Source organism: Lactuca sativa, chromosome 9 (assembly GCF_002870075.4).
Source record: "Lactuca sativa cultivar Salinas chromosome 9, Lsat_Salinas_v11, whole genome shotgun sequence".
NCBI classification, from domain to species: Eukaryota; Viridiplantae; Streptophyta; class Magnoliopsida; order Asterales; family Asteraceae; genus Lactuca; species Lactuca sativa.
This window is the reverse complement of record NC_056631.2, coordinates 187,075,002-187,092,707: the sequence shown is the minus strand read 5'-3', so window position 1 is coordinate 187,092,707 and position 17,706 is coordinate 187,075,002.

Here is a 17,706-nt window from a genome sequence, read left to right as displayed (position 1 = left end):
ACGTCGTCTGAATATGTGTCGTCTGCAAAGTGTTATATCCTTGTAGTGCACACACACACACACACACTAATAAACGTACACAATCACCCACATATGGTGGCTGATGGTGGCAGAAAAACGGAAATGGCGGCAGACCGGCGGTGGCTTTCGTGGTTGGCTGCCATGGTGGTCTTTCTACTTGATTTTTCAGCCAACAACCCGCCTATCATGGGCAACAACACTGAAACACACCCACAACAGCCCTCATCGGGGGTGGTACAACGACTGGAGCAATGGGAGAAGATTCGTACGGGCAGAGGCGACGATGGTATTCTTCGGGTAGACCATTGCTTAACATAAAAGAAGCCGAGGAGGGTGAGTCGTGGTTTAGCCTTACTAAGAACAGATGAAACCACCTGAAACTTCTGGTCATTCACAGCCTTCGTCTTTGCCGGCAGTAGGAGAAGTGGTGGCTGTTCGTAAAACGAATTGGAGAAGAGGGAGGTGCGCAAATCCGACTGAAGGTGGCAGCGGCGGTGGGAGGAATGAGGTATAAGGGTGGTAGCTGAGATGATGTTTAAGGTTAGGGTTTGTTAAGTTGCGTTTTTAAATGAATGCCCAGAAGAAGGCGACGGGTTATGACTCTGTCCAAAAACAACTCAAGCCCAAAATTAAGTTTTAGTCCCTCCCTAACAATCCCTTCTCAACTTAGGTCCATAATTCGCCAAACAATCACTGGTCATGAAATTCTTTTACATTTCAAGTCCAATTGATACAAATTAGACTCCAAATTGCTTAAATTATAACATTTAACTCCCCTGCTAACACTGATCAATTATTACTGCTTTAGGGTTATTATTAATTTATTTATTTACTTATTTTATTTTTATTTATTTTATTTTATTTATAGTTAGTTTAATTTATTTTATTTTTAAACGAAATGTTACAATGTGATTAATCTAATCAATATATAGTTATCTTAAACTCAATAGACTATTTTAATTTATGTTATCCAAATATAAATAAAAAACAGAAAGAAAAACAAATAGTATCATTCAACTAACTAATATGCGTATATAAATGGATGTATGTTAAAATTTTGTATCTAATATGATAAAAAAACGATACAGTCCATTTCTCTTCAATAACCATAAATATATTATATGACAAAAGAAAAATAAAGTCAAATCTGTCTTTTACCCTTGAAAGTAAAAGGCTACCTTTGTTTAAAGTTATTATTATAATGGTGATATCTTACAACAGTTATTGTTCATCAGATTAGGGGGTGATTGGCTTAGTTTTTGAGAAGTTAAAAGATCTTTTAGAAAAAGATAGAAGCCAAAAGATGTTTGACAAAATAATTTTAAAACCTATTTTTGAATTTTTATAAAAGGAAAATCAACTTTGTTGAAAAAATCAGAAAAATCTGATTTTTTTGCAACTTTTGACCTTTAAAACTAACTGAATAGGTCATGAACGATCATATCAAACTTTTTCAATTTAATATATTTTATTGTAGTTAAAGGGAAGGGAATATGACTTATGAAGGTAACTAACTTTTCGGTATGTTCACATCTGGGTAACTATATTTTTTTTGTACACATTTAGGTAACAAACTTGTTGGAAGTGTTCACATATAACCATTATGACCTGCTATAGCAGGTTAAATCCTAGATGTAAACGCTTTCAACAAGTTCGTTACCTAGATGTGTATAAAAAAATAGTTACCTAAATATGACAAAACGAAAAGTAAAAATTAAATTACACGAATGGTCCCTGTGGTTTGGGGGAATTTGTATTTTTTGTCTCTAACTTATTTTTTTAACTTGGATGGTCCCTATTATTTATTTTTGTTGCGCGTTTGGTCCCTATCTTACCTAAAAAGACTATTGTGCCCTTATTAATTTATTTTTTAATTAATTTTTTTATTTACATATTTATTTTTTACATATTTAAAAAAATTAATAGACCACACATATTTGTATCTCCTCGGATGATCTCTATTATTTATTTTTTAATTAATTTATTTTTTTAACTCGGATGGTCCCTACTGTTTAATTTTGTTACGAGCTTGGTCTCTGTCTTACCTAAAAAGACTATTGTGCCCTTATTAATTTATTTTTTTTAAATAATATTCTTGTTTATGTACTTATGCTTTATGTATTTAAGAAAAATTAGTAGACCCCGCATATATGTATCTCCTCACCATCTCGTCTCTCATCCTTCTCAACTTCTATTTATTTTCCGTTTTTAGTGATATCGACGTCTTCATCATCACTTCTTTTTTCGGTCTTTCAACTCTGTCGAATCAATACCGCAACCCATTAAAGATGAAGAGACTGTAGGTTATGGTGTTGGTTCGCTAGAGTTGAAGTACCAAAAAAAGAAGGATGGTGAAGACGTCGATGTTACTAAAGATGGAAAAGAAATATAAGTTTGGGAAGATGAGAGATGAGATGGTGACCGGTAAGACTCAAATTAAATTTCTTAAATGTGGTTTCAGGATTACGGTGAGGAGATACAGATATGTGAGGTATATTAATTTTTGTAAATATATAAAAAATAAATATATAAATAAGAAAATTTATTAAAAACAATTAATAAGGGCAAAATAGTCTTTTTAGGTAAGACATGAACCAAACGCGTAACAAAAATAAACAGTATGGACCATCCGAGTTAAAAAAATAAATTAATTAAAAAATAAACAGTAGGGTGGTCTATTAATTTTTTTTAATATACAAAAAATAAATAAATAAATAAGAAAATTAATTAAAAAATAAATTAATAAGGCACAATAGTCTCATTAGGTAAGACAGGAACCAAACGCGCAACAAAAATAAACAGTAGGGACCATCCAAGTTAAAAAAAAATAAGTTAGGGACCAAAAACACAAATTCCCCTAAACCACAGGGACCATTCGTGTAATTTAATTTTTACTTTTCGTTTTGTTCATATTTGGGTAACTATTTTTTTTGTACACATCTAGGTAACAAACTTGTTGAAACCGTTCACATTTAGGATTTAACCTGCTATAGCAGGTCCTAATGGTTATATGTGAACACTTCCAACAAGTTTGTTACCTAGATTTGTACAAAAAAAAGATAGTTACCCAGATGTGAACATACCGAAAAGTTAATTACCTTCATAAGTCATATTCCCTTAAAGGGAAATGTAGTTTATGTGTTGTTCTCCGATGGCTCACTGCAATGAAGAATCTTTCCTCTCTGGAGAAGACGGAGATCCAATCCATGTTGCAGAGCAACATGATGTTAGGAAACAACAAATAACGAAGCTAGAGACTCAAATTCTCCATTAACTTCTTTAGCTCGCCAATCTAGTGCATCTGCCTGACCTCATCTGCACCTCCTCCATACCTACGGCCGATGAAAACCCTAGGTAAGGTTAGTTTGGTATTTTCGATCTCAATCACCGCCTTCAGTGATGATGTTCGGTAACTTGTGTAGGAACCGAACCTCCTGCCTTACCTCATCTCAATCACCTCTGAAAGTATTTGATTATGATGGCCATTTCTCCGAATTCGAGATCTGTTTTGTGAAGATCGAAAACCAAATCTGGTGACATTCAACTTAAAATCCAGATGTAATGACTCATGGAGGTGAATGAAACTAGATCTGGTGATGAAAACGAGATTAGAAAGGAGTTGAGAAGGAGGTAATTTCCGACAAGTTAGTTTCCAACGAGGTACCTTTCTGGTGGAGGAAGATGAGTTGCAAAAGGAGTTGGTTTAGGAAGAGAAGAGACGATTGGAGGTGTTTAGCGGCGATATTTCACGAAGATTAGATGCAGTGGCACTCTAGTGACATCGGTTGGCGGTCCAACGACGGTAGGTGGCGGTCCAACAGTCATGGTGGTGCAGCTTCAACTGAGATGCAATACATTATGATAAATGAAAATATAACGTATGGTGGGGTGTGGGGGTAGGATAGGTGGGTTAAAATTTTATTTTCTATATAATTAAATTAATAAGTTATATATAAATTCTAAAAGAAATCAATAATATTTTTTTTGAATGAACTGTGCAAATTTGTTCTTAAATGTTCTTGCAATAAGAATTATTTTCGATTGAACGCTCACACACACACACACACACACACACACACATATATATATATATATATATATATATATATATATATATATATATATATATATATATATGAGTAAACTACATGAATGGTCCTGTAGTTTTACAGTTTTCCCTGAAATGGTCTTTATATATGAGTAAATTACATGAATGGTCCTGTAGTTTTACAGTTTTCCCTGAAATGGTCTTTAAGAAATTTTTTTCCCATGGATGGTCCATACGGAGAAAACCTTACACACAAATGGTCCTTAATTTTAATGGTCGTTAGATTAAGTCGTTAAGGTGAAAGAATTTTGGATAAAGACTATTTCTGCCATTCTGTCAAACTTGCTTAAAGACTATTTGTGAAATTTTACATAAGGACCATTTGAAATATTACACTTTTAGTCTTTTACTTTTTTTCTTTTTACATTTCCGGCCCTCTTTTTTCTCAGTTTTGTTATTATATATTTTTTTTAAATAATTTTAATCTTTTAAGATGTTGGTGTTGATTCGCAGATATATCTAGATTCTGCTGAAGGCTATAAATCGCATAGGATTGCTGCCTATTATGGTTCTTACTGTGGTTGAACAAAGTTCGTTGCTGTTTCAGGATATCCACCTTGCTACTGATAAATCATCTTGGTTGGAGTTGCTTATCGCCTCTTCTGATCAATTTTAAGGTGTGATGCCTAAAATGTTTTTGGGTTTTGTTTCTTATTCTAGCAAAGTTCCTTGCAATTTATGTTACTTACAAATTACTACTGAGAAATCATCTAGAATGGAGTTTGTTTGCTGCTTCTTTGGCAGCTAAATATTATTTGTTAGTTGTTGTATCTATGTCTAAAGTTGGAAAATTTCTTTATTTATTGGTTAGTTTGTCAGATATATAAAAACATGAAGTCAGAATTGTGGTCGTTTGCTTTTTTATTTGAAAATGTTAATTATATATAATAGATTACTCATATTTTTCTTAGTGGTTCCCCTTCAGTCCAACAATTACATATTGGTATTGTCATGTTAGGTATATATTGTTATTTTTGTAGATATCATGCCGGATAACAATATAATAAACATCTCCAAAATATTATATTGAATAACAGTATAATAACTTTCTATTTTAAACCAATCTTGCATTTGATTATACAATTACCAAATTAATTAATCTTTAAATAAAAATGTTAAAAGTTGTACAATACAATTGGTTTTTTTAATATTTAATTTGATAATTAACAACAAAATGAAAATAAATTTCTAGACATGTGTGCGGTTTTGAAACCGCCATGAGACAGAAATAACTGATAACTAAAAGTGATGGATTTGGAGAATCAAGATTCCCCTACCCGGTTCTAATTACTAACTGAAAAATAACCGAAAATAAAAAATAATGGAGTAGGGAGAACCGAGAACCACATCGAATAACAAATTCTGATTCCGGTTCAGTTTCGATTCCTATTAGATTTTTTGGTCGAAAAGCTCATTCGTAGACATCTATATTAAGGAATTTTAAACTAATGAAACACTTTCCCTACAACTACTAACGTCCACGTTGGATTCTATTGTCTTCGACATGTACTTTCTTTTGGGGCATAAAATGTTTAGAAACGAAACATATCGCAGAAAGAAATTATGCACCCCGCTGCTTTGCGCGGGTCTACCATTAGTGTATATATATATATATATATATATATATATATATATATATATATATATATATATATATATATATAAATATGAGTAAATTACATGAATGGTCCTGTAGTTTTATAGTTTTCCCTGAAATGGTCTTTAAGAAACTTTTTTCCCATGGATGGTCCATACGGAGAAAACCTTGCACACAAATGGTCCTTAATTTTAATGGTCGTTAGATTAAGTCGTTAAGTTTGAAAGAATTTTGGATAAAAACTATTTCTGCCATTCTATCAAACTTGCTTAAAGACTATTTGTGAAATTTTACATAACGACAATTTGAAATATTACACTTTTAGTTTTTTACTTTTTTTCTTTTTACATTTTCGGCCCTCTTTTTTCTCAGTTTTGTTATTATATATATTTTTAAATATGTTTGGTTGTCTATATACATTCCCCCTCCCCTCTCTCTCTCTCTCTCTATATATATATATATATATATATATATATATATATATATATATATATATATATATATATATATATATATATATATATATATATTAATAAGCATTTATCCTCCAATGTTGAATTTTAAGAGTAACAATCTCTTATGCATCATGGACAATAAATTTATGCATTGTAGAAAAAAAAAAACCATTGAAAAACTCAAGAAAACAATACAACTGTTGATTAGGATTGACCCAATCTCTCCCTATCGTATCAAACAACATCACCAATATATCAGCTTATATTTTAACCCCTTCCCCCATCCTCGGCCTGTATCTCTCATATCTCGCTACTGCACCTTATATATATTAAGTCTTCCTTTGTTGAACTTCAACATGTATTCTTCGTTTACCCGCTGAACAACATTAACAACGTCGTCTCTTCAATTCCAATAATGAAACTAATTCCTGTTATATCCTAAGCCTCATATCATCCACAACCATTTATCTATCTCGAAAAATCTCCAAGTTGTTGTCTCTCTTCAAAGATCCGCCTATTTTACCCTAAAAATTGACTGGAAGATCAACAACCCTTACAACCTCCAAATCCTGACATCATCACCATTAATTATCCCTTCTCCAACATTTTTGTATATGTATCTCGATCTAGAAACCCTTACACTAGCCCCACCCCTATTCATTTCTGTCGTCACCACCATCCAGTTTTATCTCCAATACCGGAGTAACACATAATCATCTCTATATCTCTCTCGATTTACTGAAATAAGATAAAAATCAATTTTCCTTTTTTTTTTTTTTTTTTTTTTTCTACCATACCAGTGTTTGCTGCTTCCAGACGCACATGGTCGAATCCTTGCTAGTAAAGATCTGGTTTTTGTTTAGTTGTAGATTTCTTGTACAATGAAATCCTAATTTGTGGTTGTTAAGGTTGTATTGCATGTTAGTTGTTGTTTTCTTTTCAAGAAAACACCCTCCTTCTATTTTTTTATTCTTCATATTTTCTTCATATCCATCAAAGCTCTAGCATAGGTTGATCTCTACAGTGAAAAAAGTTAGAAAATCAACATGTATAGTTCCTTTAAGCAGAAAATTACATTTTTTTTTTTGTTGATTTCTGTTGTTTGATTTCCAATCGGGGGAGATAGAGGTGGAGAGAGTAGACGACGGTGGTTTATGGTGCCTTCAAAGGGAAGGACCGGAATGTCGCCTATGATACTTGCTCTTATTAGTGATGGAAGTTTGATACTTAGCTTGTCCAAGGCCTATCTTACTATACTAGAATCATTCTTGATAGAAAATTTGTGTATCAAGTGATTAGTTGAGTTCTTATGGCTTGTAATTATCTTTGTTAGACGGGATCTGATACACTCTTCTACAGATTTTTTATTTATGGTGGTTTTTTTTTGCAGTCTCCTGCCAAAATCGGTCTCCAATTAATGTAATTGATCTTCCTGTACTTGAAAGGTTTGCACTCTTTAGCAACAAGGCTCTGTATTTTCAAGAATCCCATGAATATTTTAGATGCATTGGCTTATTAGATTATTGGATCTCTATGATTCTCAACCGAGTTATATTGAGTTATTAATTCTATTTTTGGCATTTAAAGGGCATAGTTTGAACCAGATTTGTTCTTTATGATTTTTGAGAAAACCCCTTACTGAGATGTGATGAAAAATTTTTATGAGTTCGATTTTATTTTTGATGGAGATGCTGATGGTATACTGTTTTTGGAAATCTTGCTTCTAATTAGGTTATGTGATTTTTGATTGCAAGTCAATTGCAAACTAGGTACTCTTGCAAGCTAGGATTATTTATGTTTGATTCTAGTTCAAATTAGTTTCTTGGAAATCTATTTATTTGCAAAATATTATGAAGATAAAGAAAATTTCTGGTCTCTTAAAATACCTAGAGGCTATGAAAAATCAGAAATTGTGATTCCTCCTTAATAAATGTTTTCTACATCAATATATCATTTTTTTATGTATTGCAATGTTGCAGATTTGCTGTTTAAATGTCCAAGTGACTCTTTGAAGCTCATTTGTTCTTGGTTATCATGTAAAGAGCCTTGTGGTGCATTGAGATGGACATAAACTGGTTGTATAGTTTGAAATTTATAATCAAGATACAAATAAAATAAGATACTGCTATGAAATGTTAAAATTCCAATGGCTATCACAATGGACTATGCAGAGGTCATGACTGATGCTCAATGAAAATGATGTTCGGAGATAACATAATTAATTTCTAGATTGATTTGGCTAGCCATGACTCATGGCTTATGCTTAATGATTATCATTATCTTTAAATATTTATAATCCCCCAATCAAGTTTGTTTATCAAAGGCGGTCCTATAATCAGAAATAAATTATAATCATGGAGTCATCAGCCAATTGAGGCAGGGGAGTATGGTTTTTGTGTAACGCCCGCATATCTGGGCTAGTCAATTTAGAGACAATAAAACATCAAAAATGAGTTTTTGATGGCAGATTATTTAGAAGGATTAATCTTTTTCAAGTGGTAGTATATGTTACAAGGGTTCCGTACATATAAAGAACACCGAAATCCGAATTATAACGTAGAAGTTATGACTCGTCAAAGTTTTTCGACAAAACCGGCACGACACCGGGAGACGTAAATAGTGAATTTCGATAGAGGACTTTTTAGCCTTAGTGATCTAAACAAAAGTCGAAGTACACGTTAAACCGAGAACATACAAAAAAAGAACGCCCAAATGTGACATCGTATAAGAAAGTTATGAATTTTCTAAGATTTGGCTTAGTAGTGCACGACCTGAAACTCAAATTTTAGTTCGAGGGTTTTTTTGGCTTACGCGACCTAAATGAGAGTTGAAGATCTCATTAATAGGAACTCAACGGTAAAAAGATAGACGAAAACGGAGTCCGTATGAAGGAGTTACAGATTTTTCGCGGTCATTTAACAGTCTAATCTCCTCCTCCTGTTAAATTTAAGGTCGGTCAAGAGTTAGCTGACGGAGTCTAAATCAAAGTTGTAGATCTCGTTTTTACCTATGCATGGAAAAAAAAGAATGTCAAAACGGAGCTCGTATGCGAAAGATATAGACGAAGCTTAGTTTCTACTTTTTGAGTGTGGCAAATTCGATACAGTTTTGTAAATCTAAGATAGAATGAGAATTAGCCAACATGATCTAAATGAATGTTGTAGTACTCATAAATACCAATGCGTGGATATAAACAACATCGAAAACGGAGCTCGTATGTTAAAGATATGGACAAAACTTAGTCTCTACTCTTCAAGCGCGGCGAATTCGAATACAGTTTTGTAAATCTGAGATACAATGAGAATTAGCCGATAAGGTCTAAATGAAAGTTGTAGTACTCGTAAATACCAATGCGTGAATATAAATAACGTAGAAAACAGAGATCATATGTGGAAGATACGTATGAAGCTTAGAGGCTACTCTACGATAAAACTCCTATAAATAAGAGATGAACTCTTCATAATTTCTTCACACCATAAGCCATTTCTTTCTCTCTCTAACTTCTCTCTAGCCTCCTTAAATCCCTCCCAAGTCTAGGAACCTCCCTAGCACGAGAAGGAAGCCCCGGAGCGCCCGACAGCTTCGAGAAGAAAAGCTTTCGGCTCAGAAACTTTGCTCCACCAAAGCCCGGTTTTGAGAGAAACCCGTTGTTCTGTCGAAGGAAATTGTTTTAAGAGTAACAAAGCGCTGTCTGAGTTCGGAATCACCACCTCAACAGGTGATTGCATAGTTACTTTCATCTTACACATAGATATGAAGTATTTACTATAAATTACATGTTGTGAGTGCATAGTCCATTTCATCTTACACATAGATATGAAGTATTTACTATAAATTACATGTTGTGAGTGCATAGTCCATTTCATCTTACACATAGATATGAAGTACTTTAATATAAATTACGTGCTATGTGTGCATATTGTCTGAATACTTGCTGTCTATGATGGGTCAAAGATTTTTATACATGTTTTAAATGATTTAAATTGTATATGCATTTTATATCTACAAAATATGCTTGGTAAAACATGAGTAGATGAAATAGTTGTTGTGTGATAACACGATGGAAGACATCAATGTTGACAGTGATCCGGTCATCTAGTGGAGTATAGATGACGACCACAGACTATACTAGACAGTCCAGTGGAACGCTAGCAGGCTCGTAACCTGTATGTGTTTTTGAACTAGGTGCTCATTAGGTATTTTTGAACCAAGTGTGTTCACTAGGTATTTTTGAACTGAGTGTGTTCACTAGGTATTTTGAACTGAGTGTGTTCACTGGGTATTTTTGAACTAACTGTGTTCACTAGTTATATTTGAACTAAGTGTTTACCAGATGTTTTGGACTACGTGTTCACCAGTTGTAATCTATAAACCTTGGTAACGATGGACTTCATGCCAATTACTTAGGATAATCCTTTGGAATGAATGAATGAGAAATAGTTGATTCTTAGGGTAGATCCTTAAGAGTAAAGAAGATAATGGGGATGGGTAATTAGGTTAGTTGTTTGATGATTAAACATAATAATTATATTATTGTGGGTTGAAAACCTCATGTACTCACCAGGTTTCCTAACTTGACCCACTCAACTTATTTATATCACAAGTGTTGATATGAAGTCACATCACACTGAGAGATTAAGGAGATATAAATCACAAGTGGTAATAAATGTAAGTTCTATTTATGCTTATGTTTTTATATTAACGATGACATCCCAAATGTTTTAAAATGAATAAAAATACTTTTCTTCGGAAATGATTTGATAACGCATTTATCATGTTTTACTGGGAACAAATTCCGCAACATTTTTATTAAAAGAGGTACTCTGATTTTTATAAAGCATAAAAAAATCAGTCTTTTCTGGCCGTGCGGATGTCACATTTTGTCCTTTATGCTTTTTATTTTTTAGTATGGTTATCTATAACGCCCGCAGATTCGGGCTAGTCAATTTAGAGATAATAAGCATCTAAACTTAATTTTTTATAGAGGATTATTTAGAATAAATAATCTTAACTAAGTTGTAGTATATGTCACAAGGTTTCTGTATATATAAAGAACACCGAAATTCGAGTTATCACGAAGAAGTTATGACCTGACGAAGTTTCGCGACAAAATCGACACGACAACGGGAAATGTAAAAAGTGAGTTTATGATAAATTACTTTCTAGCCTTAGTGGTCTAAATGAAAGTTGTAGATTATGTCTCCAGCTACGTGTTGATACAAAGAACATCAAAAATAGAGCTCGTATGCATAAGTTATGGCCTTCCGAAGATGTAGCTGTCTAAGAGCATGACACGTTTCAGAAACCCTAATCTAACTGGACTCACGATGTGAGCATGATTTCTCACGATGTGAGGAGTCAAAATGCCACTTTTCAAGGCTAGAATGCACATGAAAAGTCTACGTTTAAGGCTCACGACATGAGCATGATTTCTCATGACGTGAGGAGTAGTGTTCGTACACTAATCGAGGCTAGAAAACACCTAGGAAGGCTACAGGATGACTCATGGAAGCTCACGATGTGAGAGAGCCAAAATCAGCCTATAAATATCAAATTCGATCATTTCATTCCTCACACCTTTCTTTCTCTTTCTACTCTCTCTCTCTCTCTCTAGCCACCCTAAACCATCCCGAAGCCTAAGGAACCTCCATAGCACTAAAAGAAAGCCCTGGAGCGCCCGAATGCTCCAAGAAAAAGAGTTTTTCAGTTTGGAAATCTGCCCGCACATAACCTGTTTTTCAAGCAAACCTCCCGGTTTCATCAAAGAAAATTATTTTAAGAAGCGAAGTGATGTCCGAATCACCACCTTATCAGGTGAGTGCATAGTTACTTTCATCTTACACATAGATATGAAGTATTTTATATAATTTACATGCTATGTGTGCATACTATCTGTTTACTTGAGATCTATGCTGGATGAAAGATTTAAACTTTGTTTTTCAGATCTAAAACTCTATATGTATTTTCTAACTTGAGATATATATTGGATGAAAGAATTAAACTTTGTTTTTCAGATCTAGACACTTTTTCTTCAGTTCTGAACTGTATATGTGTTTTCTTTTCAGATCTCAACTTTTTCTTCAGATCTGAACTGTATATGTATTTTATATCTATAAATATGTTGGGTAGAACATGGGTAAATGAAATAGTTGGTATTAGATAAACAATGGTAGCTATGGACTTAGTACCTATTAGATAAACGATGGTAGCTATGGACATAGTACCTATTAGATAAACGATGACAGCTATGTACTTAGTGCCTTATAAACAAACATTGGCAACTATGGATTTAGTGCCTTACAAATGAATGTTGGCAGCTATGGATTTAGTGCCCTATAGATGGATATTGGCAGCTATGGACTTAGTGCTTATCAGATAACATCGGCAGCTATGGACTTAGTGCCTGTTAAACAAACCTTGGCAGCGATGGACTTCGTGCCTATTCATTAGGAAGAACCTTAGGAATGAATGAATGAAGAATAGCTGATTCTTAGGTTAGATCCTTAAGAATAAAGAAGATAATGAGGTTGGGTAATTAGGTTAATTGTTTGATGATTAAACATAATACTTATATTATTATGGGTTGAAAACCCTATGTACTCACTAGGTTTCCCAACCTGGCCCACTCAGTTTATTTGTATCATAGGTACCGATACGATGTTACTTTACACTTAGAGATTAAAGGAGATGTAGATCACTAGTGTAAATAAATGTAAGGTATGTTTATGCTTATATTTTAGTATTGACGATGCCATCCCAAAGTTTTAATATGAACAAAATACATTTCTTCGGAAATGCTTTGATAATATATTTATCATATTTTTCTAGGAACAAATTCCGCAGTATATTTCTTTAAATTAAAATATACTCTGATTTTCAAATAAAGCATAAACAAATTGGTATTTTCTGGTCGTGAAAAAATGGTGATGTCGCAGTTGGTATCAGAGCATTAGTTTAAGCGAAATAGGAGTAAGGATTTATTTCTAGACTTAAACTTAGAATGGTAAGCGATGATCATGAGGAGTGTGTCTCTTATATTTTAGGTAGTACACCTGAATTGACACAAGCACCAGCTTACTTTAGGATTTGATTCCTAAATTGCTTTTATGTGCTAAATGATTTATGATATAGCCTTATATTAGTTATGATGGTATTATGTGATCGGATCCATGGTCTATTGCCGACCGTATTTGAAAATTTTATGTGTTCAGATTTCTAAACGTTTAATTATGATATTAGAACTGACATGTAACTTTTTGGAGTAATAAGGAGATTTATACGTCTATCATAGATAAAGATTTCCTATCTTAAATTCTTGCCTCGGTACACCAAACATCTAGTGGGGTGTAAAAAACGTCATGGTGAAGACAAACTAGGAAATATCCGAGGAAGACGACAACCTGAGCCTAAGAATGTAATGGGCCATGCATCGGTCGTTGCGCCTGTACCTGAACCTATCACGATAGAAGAAGTTCAGGAAATGATGTGAACCATGATAGACTGAGAAAATAGAGTAAATGAGATGGCTTACGATAGTGAATGACACTTATCTCAAGATATCGTAAGAGAGGTATCTTGCTGTTAAAATGCATCTATTAATAGCACGTTTAGAATGGGAGAAGTACACTTTCGATTTGCAGAAAGATTTTTTTTTTTGGTATAATCTGTAAATTTATCCCATGGTCTAGAATTTCCATCACCAACCAAGTTGAAGAAGAATTGATGATTGAAGGTACGCATGGAAGAAGTACTAGTAGAGTCTAGGGAAAATTATAGGATTCTTTGGACACATTTGTATGTGTTAAATTGTTTTGTGATTTTAGGAAATAAGAACTTGGGGACTACGAGACAATACTTTGGACGAGTATGAGTAGGTATGAATGGTAGTAGAGGCCTATACTACCAGAAGCACATGACTCGCACTTGGATCATGGAAAGTCACAAGGTTACCAAGAAGCTAGTAATTGATTTTGTTTTGTTCAAATTTGTCGTTACCATTGTTTCAGTAATGACTAAGAAGATAATTGTTATTTCAACCCTAGTGGTCATATCATATCGAGTCCAACTAAGATATGCATTCTACGTGGTTCAGAGAACTAAGTTCGATGTAGCATCCGACTAAAGCCAGAAGATTGAAGTGAAATTGAAGCAATCAATAGAAGTATCGCGACCATTGTTTAAGTAAGAAGTCTATAGCTAGAAATGCTACATGCTAAAATGTTATTATATCACATTAAAACATGACGGAAGGTATATTCCATTATGGAATTTGACTCTAAGAGACCGGAGTCTAAGCGTTGCATCATACGATGACAGGTAATCAGAACATGACCCATCGGTCTGTTATGACAATCGAAGTAAAGAACTTCTCTTAAGATTAGTCTATTTAAGAAGAATAATGAGTCTCCAATAAGGATCGATTTTGTAACTCTAAGGTTACCATTGAAAGTCTAATATAGGATAAAGAGCGAGTGCAAGATTGACCACCGCCAGCAGTTAAGAAGTCCAAGAGTTAGATACTCATTCAAAGGAACATAGAAGTTATGATTTACCTAGGATGAAAAGATAACACTCATAGTCATTATACAATCCCGATTTTGTTGATGATTCCGGGACATAATCATCCTAAAGAGAAGATAATTGTAACACCCGCAGATTCGGGATAGTCAATTTAGAGACGATAAGCATCAAATTTTTTTTTTTATAGAGGATTATTTAGAATAAATACTCTTAACTAAATTTTAGTATATGTCACAAGGTTTCCATACATATAAAGAACGCCGAAATCCGAGTTATAACGAAGAAGTTATGACTTGTCGAAGTTTCGCGACGAAACCGACACGACACCGGGAATCGTAAAAAGTGAATTTATGATAAATTACTTTTTAGCCTTATGGCTGTAAATGAAAGTTGTAGATTATGTCTCCACCTATGCGTCGATACAAAGAACGTCAAAAATGGAGCTCGTATACAAAAGTTATGGCCTTCCGAAGATGTAGCTGTCTGAGAGCATGACACGTGTCAAAAACCCTAATCTAACTAGACTCACAATGTGAGCATGATTTCTCACGACGTGAGGAGTCAAAATGCCACTTTTCAAGGCTTGAATGCACATGAAAAATCTACGTTTAAGGCTCACGACGTGAGGAGTAGTGTCCGTATACTAATCGAGGCTAGAAAACACCTAGGAAGGCTACAGGATGACTCATGGAAGCTCACGATGTGAGAGAGCCAAAATCAGCCTATAAATAGCAAATTCGATCATTTCATTCCTTACACCTTTCTTTCTCTCTCTACTCTCTCAATCTAGCCACCCTAAACCATCCCGAAGCCTAGGGAACCTCCATAGCACTAAAAGAAAGCCCCGTAGCGACCGAATGCTCCAAGAAAAAGAGTTTTTCGGTTTGGAACTCTGCCCGCACATAACCTATTTTTCAAGAAAACCTCCCGGTTTCATCAAAGAAGATTATTTTAAGAAGCTAAGTGATGTCCGAATCACCACCTTATCAGGTGAGTGCATAGTTGCTTTCATCTTACACATAGATATGAAGTATTTTTTTTATAATTTACATGCTATGTGTGCATACTATCTGTTTACTTGAGATCTGTGCTGGATGAAAGATTTAAACTTTGTTTTTTAGATCTAAAACTGTATATGTATTTTCTAACTTGAGATCTATACTGGATGAAAGAATTAAACTTTGTTTTTCAGATCTAGACCCATTTTCTTTAGATCTGAACTGTATATGTGTTTTTTTTTTTTTTTCAGATCTAAACTTTTTCTTCAGATCTGAACTGTATATGTATTTTATATCTACAAATATGTTAGGTAGAACATGGGTAGATGAACTAGTTGGTATTCGATAAACGATGGTAGTTATGGACTTAGTAACTATTAGATAAATGATGGTAGCTATGGACTTAGTACCTATTAGATAAACGATGGTAACTATGGACTTAGTACCTATTAGATAAACGATTGCAGCTATGTACTTAGTGCCTTATAAACAAACATTGGAAGTTTTGGATTTAGTGCCTTACAAATGAACGTTGGCTGCTATGGATTTAGTGCCCTATAGATGAACATTAGCAACTATAGACTTAGTGCCTATCAGATAGCATCGACAGCTATGGACTTAGTGCCTGTTAAAAAAACCTTGGCGGCGACGGACTTCGTGCCTATTCCTTAGGAAGAATCTTAGGAATGAATGAATGAAGAATAGCTAATTCTTAGGATAGATCCTTAAGAATAAAGAAGATAATGGGGTTGAGTAATTGGGTTGATTTTTTGATGATTAAACATAATAATTATATTATTGTGGGTTCAAAACCCTATGTACTCACTAAGTTTCCCAATGTGACCCACTAAGTTTATATGTATCACAGGTATCGATACGAATCTACTTTACACTGAGAGATTAAATGAGATGTAGATCACTAGTGTAAATAAACGTAAGGTCTGTTTATGCTTATGTTTCAGTATTGACGATGACATCCCAAAGTTTTAATATGAACAAAATAGATTTCTTCAGAAATGTTTTGATAGTATATTTATCATGTTTTTCTGGGAACAAATTCCACAATATATTTATTTTTAAAATTATACTCTGATTTTCAAATAAAGCATAAACAAACCGCTCTTTTCTGACCGTGAAAAATGGGGATGTCACATATCCCACTATCTTTGCAATCGGGTTTATTTTGGTGGGGGACAACATTATTGGGTCAGTCCTTTTTGTCTTCCTGGTGGTTTTTTCGTAGAGAGTATATATAGTAGATGTCTCTTTTATTTGAAGCTAGCTGAAGTTTTATGTAAAAGAACCTTGTTCTTATTTTGGAGATTCCCAGATCTCGAATCCTGGGATTATCTTAATAGTATTCAAGTTTGTTCTTCATTCCTTTGTTCTTTTGTTAAGTGACTGTGTTGGTTGGATTAAGATCTCATCAAAATACTATAACCATATTTAGGTCTTCTTATACAATTTGAGAGCATATTATCTTGAAATATCAAACATTGTTTATATGTTAAGAAACTTTTAAATATACAATTGAATTTTTTGTTAATTGTAGATTTTGAAGTACGAAATGATATGGTGAAGATGGTTTTCTGAAAGTTAAGACTTTTTGTTGAAGTGAATAAGGCTGACGAAATCAAGAGTGTTGATAATCAGACAAACTATAGCGCCCTTTCCTCGAGGTATTATTAAATTTATTGAGTTAATAATTGTTTTGGACTATCACTTGGACAATGGAATCATTTGGAGTGGACTTAGGAAGTCGGCCGAGAATATGGGCCGCCCATAAGCTGTACGCCGGGCGTAACCTGGCGTACGTGGGAACTTGTAGTGTATGTGATCCCTCAAGTTATATTAGTATTCTGATGTTTGTTATGATGTATTTTCACAATGGTGGTTTTATGCCCTAGACCAGCAGTTGGCAGTTCAGCTGCCGGAGAGGGATCGAGTTCAGGCTCTGGATCCGAGCATCTAGATGAGCAAACTAGGGAGTTTCTCTCCTTAGAGATC